Genomic DNA, 9,872 nt, shown 5'->3' with positions numbered 1-9,872 from the left:
CCGCCCCCCGGAACTGCCCCTGACTGCCCCGCCCCTAGGGCACGGCCCGCCCCCGGCTGCTCCGCCTCTTCCGGAGTAACGTGTGGAGCGTGCTGGGAGGGTTTTTTTTCTTTTAACTCCCTAAGAACAGAGACTTCGCTTGTGTCCTGGACCTGAAGGAACCGGGTTGTTTAAACCTGGCGGAGGTAGCGCATGCCTTTAATCCCTGCACGCTGGAGGCGGAGCCAGGCGGCGTTCGAAACCAGCGTGGTCTACAGAGCGAGGTCCAGCAGTCAGGAGAACTACGCAGAGAAACCCTGTCTCGAAGAACAACAACAAACAAACAAACAAAATGAAAGAAAGAGAGAGGAAAAAAGAAAAAAAGTAGGTAGTTTAATGTCTTAACAAGGGCAAAGATCCAAATGTGGCTAAATATTTCCCATTTTGCCCGTTAATAATAGGTGTCTTTGATTACCCAACCACAGCTTTAGCATTCGATTCTTTCCTCTCACTTTACAGACGTATTTTTCCTCATAGATACTGTAGGGAAGACCAGTATCTTTGGTGGCACGCTCTGTGTAATTCCCAGCACTGAGGAGGCTGAGGCACGAAGAGTTAGCCTGGACTACACTGACATCCTCTAGGAGTCAGATAAGAGTGAGAAAATCTGGTGTGCTATCGCACAGCAAGGCGACTGCAGATAATGGTCATTTGCTGTATATTTTTTAAAAGTAGAAAGATATGAATGTTTTCAAAATATCTGAGAGGATATGTTTAACCCAATTTAAGGAATACAATATGTATATGTGGGTCAAACGTAATGTATGTATTCCTTATGAAGACGATATTCCATAAATATGTAGAATTTTTCGTTTTTATGTAGTTTAATTTTATTTTAATTTAAAGCAATGCTCTAGAGGAAAGTAAAAGGCTGAACCTAACACCAATCGATGGGGTGTCCTAACATGAACTTGAATTAAGAACAGTAGTTTAGCCGGCTGTGGTGGTGCACGCCTTCAATCCCAGCACTTGGGAGGCAGAGGCAGGCGGATTTCTGAGTTCGAGGCTGGCCTGGTCTACAGAGTGAGTTCCAGGACAGCCAGTACTACACAGAGAAACCCTGTCTCGAAAAACCAAAACAAAAAAACAAAAACAAAAAACTGTAGCTTAGTGGCTAGAGAGATGATTTAATGGTCAAGAGAGCTTGCCGCTTTCCCAGAGGACCTGAATTCCGTTCCCCACCCAGGCAGGTGCCTCACAACTACCTGTATGTAACTCCAGCTCCGGAAGACCAGACGGCCTTTTCTGGACTCTGCAGGCAGATGCACTTTTATGTACACATAAACACATAAAGAAACATGTATACACATAAGTAAAAATTTTTAAAAAACTGGTCCGTGGTGGGATATGCCTTGCATCCCAGCACTTGGGAGGCAGAGGCAGGCCTAGTCTACAGAGCAGGTTCCAAGACAGCCAAGGCTACAAAGAAACACTGTCTGGAAAAACAAAACAAAATAAATAAGTAAGTAGGCCTTGGTGGAACGTACTCTTCTACATAGTGAGTTCCAGGACAGCCAAGGCTACACAAAGAAACCCTGTCTTGAAAAAAACAAAATAAATAAATATAAAAATAAAAATGCATCCAAAAATGTTGTAAGACAGTAACTAGGAAGATTATGAGGGGAAAAAGGTTATTTGAATTTGTATAGATCCACTCTGGAGTGGTGTCAGCCTCTAATGATCAGAATGTTTGCCTATTTTATTTTCAGGCTTTGTTTTGGCTTGCTACATGTGTGTTTGTTGTTGTTTGAGTGGCCTAGAACTCAGTATGTAGACCAGACTGGCCTCCAACTCACAGAGATCCAACTGCTTCTGCCTCTAGAGTACTGGCTTCAAAGGTGTGTGCCACCACATCTAACTTCTAATGTTATTTCCTCCTCCCCCTAGCCCCCCCTTTTTCCTTTTTTTTTTTTTTTTTTTTTTTTGGAGACAGGGTTTCTCTGTGTAGCCCTGGCTGTCCTGGAACTCACTCTGTAGACCAGGCTGGCCTCGAACTCAGAAATCCGCCTGCCTTTGCCTCCCAAGTGCTGGGATTAAAGGCGTGCGCCACCACCGCCCGGCTTCCTTTTGATTTTTAAAGACAGGTTTCTCAGTGGAGCTCTAGCTGTCCTGGAACTCTAGAATTCACTCTGTAGACAAGGCTGGTCTCAAGAGTCACAGAGCTCCACCTGCCTCTGCCTACTGAGTGCTAGGATTAAAGGCGTGAGACACCACTACCTATAATGTTATTTTCTTAATCAGACATAATGGCTCATACTTTTATCTCACCCGGGCTATAGCAGAAAAATTGCTTTTGTCTGAGTCTAGACTAGGCAACACTGTGAGTTCTAGACCAATTTAAGCTACTCAGTGTATCCCTGTCTCAAAACAAGCAAACAAACAAACAAACAACAGCAAAATAACAACCCAATAGCAAAAATAACAAGCAAACCAAAGAGAATTCCTGCTTTCTAGTTCAAGGAGTGGATACTTTTCTCATAAGAAATATCATGATTTGGTTTTAGATGATGTGTGTGTGATTAGAAGCTTTCTTATAGCCAGGCAGTGGTGGCACACGCCTTTAATCACAGCACTTGGGAGGCAGAGGCAGGTGGATTTCTGAGTTCGAGGCCAGCCTGGTCTACAGAGTGAGTTCCAGGAGAGCCAGGGCTACACAGAGAAACCCTGTCTCGAAAAAACAATAAATAAATAAATAAATAAATAAATAAAAGAAGCCTTCTTACTGTTTTTTAAGTACCCTCAGCTCAAAATAACCATCATGCCAAAGTGAAATATTTGAGAGTAGTATATTTTAAAACCAGTAGGTGATCATAGGATTACACCTGTTTCCTGAAAGTCTCCAATTCAAAGCAAAGCTTCCTGTGATGCTTTGAGTTCAAATGGCTCCTATTGGCTCATATGTTTGAATGCATGGCCATAGAGAATGGTAATATTAGGAGGCGTGGCCTTATTGGTGTGGGTGTGGCCTTGTTGGAGGAAGTATGTCACTGTGGAGGTGGGCTGTGAGGTGATATATGCTCAAACCACATCCAGTGTGGCACCCAGTCTCCTCCTGGCTGCCTTTGGATCAAGATGTAGAACTCTCAGCTCCTTCTCCAGCACCATGTGTGCCTGCATGCCACCCTGCTTCTCTCCATGATGGTAATGGACTAAACTTCTGAAACTGTAAGCCAGCCTAGTTAAATGTCTTCCTTTATAAGAGTTGCCATGGTCATGGTGTCTCTTCATAGCAATGGAAACTCTAACTAGGACACCTCTGTTCCTTGAACTCGTCCCCTAGTGCTGTCATGTTTAACACATGTTAAATCCCATAAATACCCTCTGAGAGCCATGTCTTATCTTCTGAAGAGTTGATTACCTAAAAGCCTCAGGTGGACTGAGAAACTTGGATAGGGAAGTTGATTTGACAGGTAACACTAGTGGAGACTCACATACCAAACCCACTGGTATCTACCCCTTCCAACCTGAGGAAGAACTGACCTGCAGATGGACGTCCATCCCCAAAGTTCTCCTTTTCTATCCTATGAAGTGCCGAGAGCCCATGGCGACTGCACATAGTCTCGCTTCCTTCAGTTGTTCTGGTTCCAGGAACAAGTCTGCTTCTGGAAATGTCTGCTTTCTTTTACTGGCTCATCACCTCCAGACCCTGCTCTAACACCTTTCCTGTAAATGCACTCTCAGTTATGAAGAACAGTGAGCCCAAATTTCAAGGACTATAAAATGTGATAGGCTGAGGGTAGAAGCGTAGTCCAAGAAAGTGACACACAAAAGGGATAGTTCTAAAAATGTATTATTAGGACCGGAGAGATGACTCAGCAAATAAGAGCACTGGCTGCTCTTCCAGAGGACCTGGGTTTGATTCCCAGCACTCACATGAAAGCTCAGAGCTTTCTCAAGCTCTGGTTCTAGGACATCTGATGCTCTCTTCTGGCCTTCAAGGTCACCAGGCAAACAAATGCTGCACAAACATACATGCAGGCGGCAGTGATAGACATAAAGTAAAAATTTTTTAAATACAAATTTTTCAATTATAATTGTGCATGTATATGAGTGAATGTGCTTCACAGAGCATGTGCAGAGGTCAGCAGACAATGTGGAGTTGGGTGTCTCCATGTTTACATGGTTTTGGGGTTGAACTTGAGTACTTTACCCACTAAGCTATCTTGCTTGCCACCATCACTACCACCCTTTTTTTTGAGACAGGTTCTCTTGTTACTCTGCCTGGCTTTGAACTCATTGTCTATCTTATAATCTTGACATTTGGAATATAGAAGCAGGAAGGCCATGAGTTCAAGGCCATCCTCTACTACACAGCAAGTTGTAGGCCAGCCTGGGTTAAGAGTAACTGGCTGTTCTTCCACAGAATTTGGGTTTATTTCCAGCACCCACATTAACACAGCATCTGTAATTCCAGTTCTGGCCTCCTCAGGCACTCTGCACGTGTAGTATACATACATACATGCATACAAAAGACCCATACACATAAAATAATAAAAACTTGTAAAAGAAGGTGATTCTTGACTGTGTAGAGGAAAAGGGGAGAGTGCTTCAGGCAGAGGGAGCAGGAAATGCAAAGATCACAAAGGAATAGTGGGCTATGCTGGACTCATGAGCAAAAGAAACATTCTGCTTGGTGCCAGGTTTCCCCAGAATCTGTTTCTTAGACCTGGGGATTTTTCCATGATGGGTAGAACTGATTGTGAGCAGCAGTGACCTGCAGTGCACACACCAACAAAACACTTGGTTTCAGGTTGTGGTTTTGAGGCGCCTTTAACCCAGAGTTCGCTTTGTTTCCTGATTTCACAATAAAGCCTCTGCCTGGTGGCCTGATGTCATTCTTTCCCAGCTGATGAGCCACCAGGTGCAGGATGGACAAGGGTAGGTATTTCATATGGGTATTTTCAAGATGCTAATCTGATAAAGGGGTGCATGGTATGTTACTGCTCCAGTTTCGGGCTGTGGCCATGAAACCTCATTTATAGATGCTTGGGTTTTTCTTGGTTTTGTTTTGTGTGTGTGTGTGTGTGGGCTACTTTTACTAAAGGGTACCACAAAGCAGCTCTTTCAAAAACTGCTGGTTGCAGTAAATCATGGTCTCGTGTTTGTTCACACTGGAAACTGGGGCAGACCATGGGCATGACTCTAAATAATACCAGTTTCTTTGATCTGCAGAACAATATGTGGCTTCTTTGGAGTGTTTTCCAGAACAGATAATAAAGCACAGTGGGCCGAAAGTTGCACTTAGACTCTGACTGGAACTCATATTTTCTCTTTTTGTTTGTTTAGGGGTTTTTTGTTTGTTTCTTTCTTTTGAGACAGGGTATTCCTGAATATCCCTGGCTATTCTGGAATTCTCTCTGTAGACCATACTGGCCTCAAATTCAGAGATCTGCCTGCCTCTGCTTCCTGGGTTCTGGGATTAAAGGTTTGCACTACCACTGTTAGGGTCTGTTTTCCATGCTTTAGTCAGGAGTTAGTAGGAGGGTAAAGAAGAGAACTGTTGGTTCCCTCCCAGGTTTAGGATCTGTGATCCTGTGAGTTGCTCTACAGGCAGCAAAAAGCAGGATTTTGGACCACCTGTGGGAGGTATTCAGCTAGTAGGAATCATTGTTGTGGTGCAGGCTGATACATGACTCCAGCTCTTCTCAGGCTGCCTATGAATCCCAACCCTGCTGAGTCTGCAAACCCTTTTGTGATCCACACAGATGCTGGTGTAGGCTTCCCACACACACTGACTGCAGCCAGTGGTTTGTAAATGACAGACTCGAGGATTCCGCAAAGCTTGCAGAGAACTCAAATTCTTCTTAAGGAATTGGAAACAGACTAAGTAGAACTCAAGTATCCAGAGTTCTTGTTTGGCATCTCCAATTCATGTTTAAATGTCCAAATATGAACAAATTCATAGCAATATTTAAATGAGATTCTAGATCCTACCCACTGGGAGTATTGAATATTAGATTAAACACTATAGTTTTGGGGAGAAAGTCAAATATTAAAGGCCCCAAAAAATCTGCTAGCCATCTTACTAAAAATTACTTTGAATAATTTGTTGTTGAAATATTTTATTTTTTGAGACTTGCTTTTACTATGTAGCTTTGACTTGGGATTTGCTATGTAGACAGGCTGGTCTTACACTCACCTGCCTCTGCTTCCTAAGTGCTGGAATTAAAGCGTGTACTAGAATAATATGTCCAGCTGTATTGATTTCTTTTTCCAGGCAGGGTTTTCTTGTGTAGCCCTGGCTATCCTGGAACTCACTCTGTAGACCAGGCTGACCTTGAACTCAGAGATCTGCCTGCCTCTGTCTCCTAAGGGGTTGGACAAAAGGGATTCATCACCACCGTCTGGCTATTGAAAATGTTTTTAATTGGGGCTACACAGACAGGTCAATCAGTGAAGTACTAACTGAAAGCCTAAGGACCCGACTCCAGATCAACACCCACATGAAGTGCTAGGTCTATTGGCACTCACTTGTAATCCCAGTGCAGGGGAAGCAGGGACAGAGAGCTTCCTGACCAGCCAGCCTCACCTAACTAGTAAACTGCAGAGCCCAATGATAAACTCATTGTCTCTAAATACAAGGTGAACAGCTCCTGAAGAATGAGAATTGAGGTCATTTATACATACACACATGTGCACACACAATTTTTAAAAATTTATATGTTTAGAATTTTACATGCATATATGTATGTGCACCACATGCATGTCTGGTGCCTTTGCGGTCAGAAGAGGGCATCCCATCCCTAGAACTGGAGTTATGGATTGTTATGGAGGAACTAGGCCTCTGCAAGGGCAACAAGTGCTCTTAACTGATAAGCCATACCTCCAGCCCAACATTAACGAAGGAAGGAAGGAAGGAAGGAAGGAAGGAAGGAAGGAAGGAAGGAAGGAAGGAAGGAAGGAAGGAAGGAAGGAAGGGGGGAAGGAAGGAAGGAAGGAAGGAAGGAAGGAAGGAAGGAAGGAAGGAAGGAAATGAACATTATAAGCCAAATGTGGTGGTGCCTGCCTTTAATTCCATCATTCATGAGGCAGAGGCAGGCAGATTTCTGTGAGTTTGAGGCCAGCCTGGTCTACAGAGTGAGTTCCAGGACAGCCAAGGCTATACAAAGAAACACTGTCAAAAAAACAACCAAAAAAAGCCATACAAACAAAAAATATATTAAGAACATCTAGGGCTGGAGAGATGGCTCGGCAGTTATGAGCACTGACTGCTCTTCCAGAGGTCCTGAGTTCAATTCCCAGCAATCACCTAGTGACTCACAACCATCTGTAATGGAATCCAATGCTCTCTTCTGGTGTGTCTGAAGACAGCTACAGCTACAGTGTACTCATATACATAAAATAATTCTTTTTTAAAGCTTTATTTTATGTATGTGAGCATACTGTCACTGTCTTCTTGGATCTGCATAAGTTTTTCTAGTTAATGGCAGTTATCAAGTATCAAAATATGTTCTTCTTAGACTCAGATAGACTTTATCTTATCACAAAAGTTAGAAAATCTAGATTAAAAAATTACTTTTCTAGCTGGGCAGTGGTGGTGTGCGCCTTTAATCCCAGCACTTGGGAGGCAGAGGCAGACAGATTTCTGAGTTCGAGGCTAGCCTGGTCTACAGAGTGAGTTCCAGGACAGCCAGGGCTAAAGAAACCCTGTCTCGAAAAAACAAAACAAAAAAACTAAAAGTTACTTTTCTATTTATAATCCTAGTATTTGGAAAAGGCTGATGAAGGGGGATAATGAATTTGAGACAGTCAATAAGAGGTGGGGAGGCGAAAAAGAAGAAGGAGGAGGAAGAACAAGAGAAAAAAGAAAGGGAAGGGAAACTAACCACCACTGGGGAGATAGCTTTGCTGTGAGTACTCGCTTCACAAGCTGGAGGCCCTCGCAGGGCCCTGAGTCCAGATCTACAGCATTCACATGTTAGAAACTGCGAATGGCCGAACATGCTTCTATCAAACCCAGAAGTACTGAGAAGTCACACGGGTCCTGAGAGCCTGCTGGCAGCAACCTAGCAGAAACAGTAAGTTCCCCGCTCTTTGAGACCCAGTCTTATGTGAATAAGGCAGAGAGCAGAGGGAAAAACCACTGAAGTCCTTCTCTGGCCTCTACTTCATTTGCCTCTACAAATGAAGGCAGGAGTTCAGGATCTCCAGGAATCTTTGGCTGCACAGTGAGTTTGTCGCCAGCCTGGGCTGTATGAGAACTTGTCTCCACAAAACAAAACCCACCAAAAAAAAAAAAAAAACTGAAAAATTTCTCTACTTAACCTTCCTAAAATAGTTGGCACATTTAAGTAACAACTAAAATTATTGTAGTTTATTTCCTTCATCTTTTCTCAACTATTTTATTTATTTATTTATTTATTTATTTATTTATTGGTTTTTCGAGACAGGGTTTCTCTGTATAGCCCGGGCTGTCCTGGAACTCACTCTGTAGACCAGGCTGGCCTCGAACTCAGAAATCCACCTGCCTCTGCCTCCCAAGTGCTGGGATTAAAGGCGTGTGCCACCACCGCCCGGCTCTCAACTATTTTAAATTGCTCATTTTTATACAAGATTTATAAAAGTATACTAAGAGTCTAAGAAATTGCTAAATACACATGACATATAAGTAAATATACTTACATGCATTAGTGTTTTATATATATATAAAATACATATACATCATTCATATATATATAATATAATAATATAGTATATATGATATATATATAGTGTTGGGCTGGGTAAGTACCTCAGTGGTACAGCATGTGCTTAGCGTGCATAAGGTGCTATGTCCAATCCCCTACACCACTAAAACAAAATTACATGTACACAATTTGGGGTAGCTTTGGAAATGTTAGACCACTGTGTAAAAGCCTAAGCAAAAGAATAAATGAACACTTTCAGTGTTAACTGTGGGGGCTGAAGTACTGTCCACATACTAATTTAGTATCCTGTCATGAAATGGCATGGTAAGTGTGCCAGAGAGCTCCAAGCAGCCAGATTTACACAGCAATAGCCTCAGGGCTAAAATGATCTATGTGAAGTACTTTGCAAACTGTAAAGTGGTTGCAAATAGTGGTTGTTATGTAGTCTTCCGAGTAGGCGTCTTTACTATAAGGCCTGATAAAGGTGATAAAGGAGCTCTCGGTGGTTTTAAGACCCCTCCTCAGGGGATAGAAATATAGTTTAGTTGGTAAATTGTTTGCCTAGAGTGTGTGATGCTCTGAATCCAGTCCCCAGTATCACATAAACTGGGTGTGGCAGTGCATACCTGTACGGTATAGGCGAGAGAATTAAGAGTTCAGATCTTGGGGCTGGAGCGATGGCTCCATGGTTAAGACTGCTCTTCCAGAGGACCTGAGTTCAATTCCCAGCAACCATATGGTGCCTCACAAGCATTGGTAATGGGGTCTAATACTGTCTTCTGGTATGTCTGAAGAGAGCAATTGTATGTTCACTTACATAAACATCTTAAAAAAAAAGAGTTCGGGTCTTTATTGGCTACTATATAACAAGTTTAGATTTGTCTTAGGGTTTCTATTACTGTGATAAACCAACATGATGTGTATGACAAGACTATTTCTGGGAAGATGCAACACACCCTAGGCATCCCATGACAGACCAAAGTACAGATACGGGAAAATCACTGAATTTTAGTGCGATTCTTTAGGAATATGGGTGAAGGGTTACTTACAGAAATAGAAATGATTCTGTTTGAAATGATAGCTGCATCATCAAAACCCACTACCCAGCATCGATGAAAGCTCACAAAAGCTGAGGACCTGGGCACACTGCACAGCCCGTAGGCAAACTAACAGGTGGGAGAATGTCCTTTCCAAGTGATACAATTG

This window comes from Grammomys surdaster, unplaced genomic scaffold (genome assembly GCF_004785775.1).
Source record: "Grammomys surdaster isolate TR1022 unplaced genomic scaffold, NIH_TR_1.0 338, whole genome shotgun sequence".
NCBI classification, from domain to species: Eukaryota; Metazoa; Chordata; class Mammalia; order Rodentia; family Muridae; genus Grammomys; species Grammomys surdaster.
Note: the sequence above shows the minus strand (reverse complement) of the source record.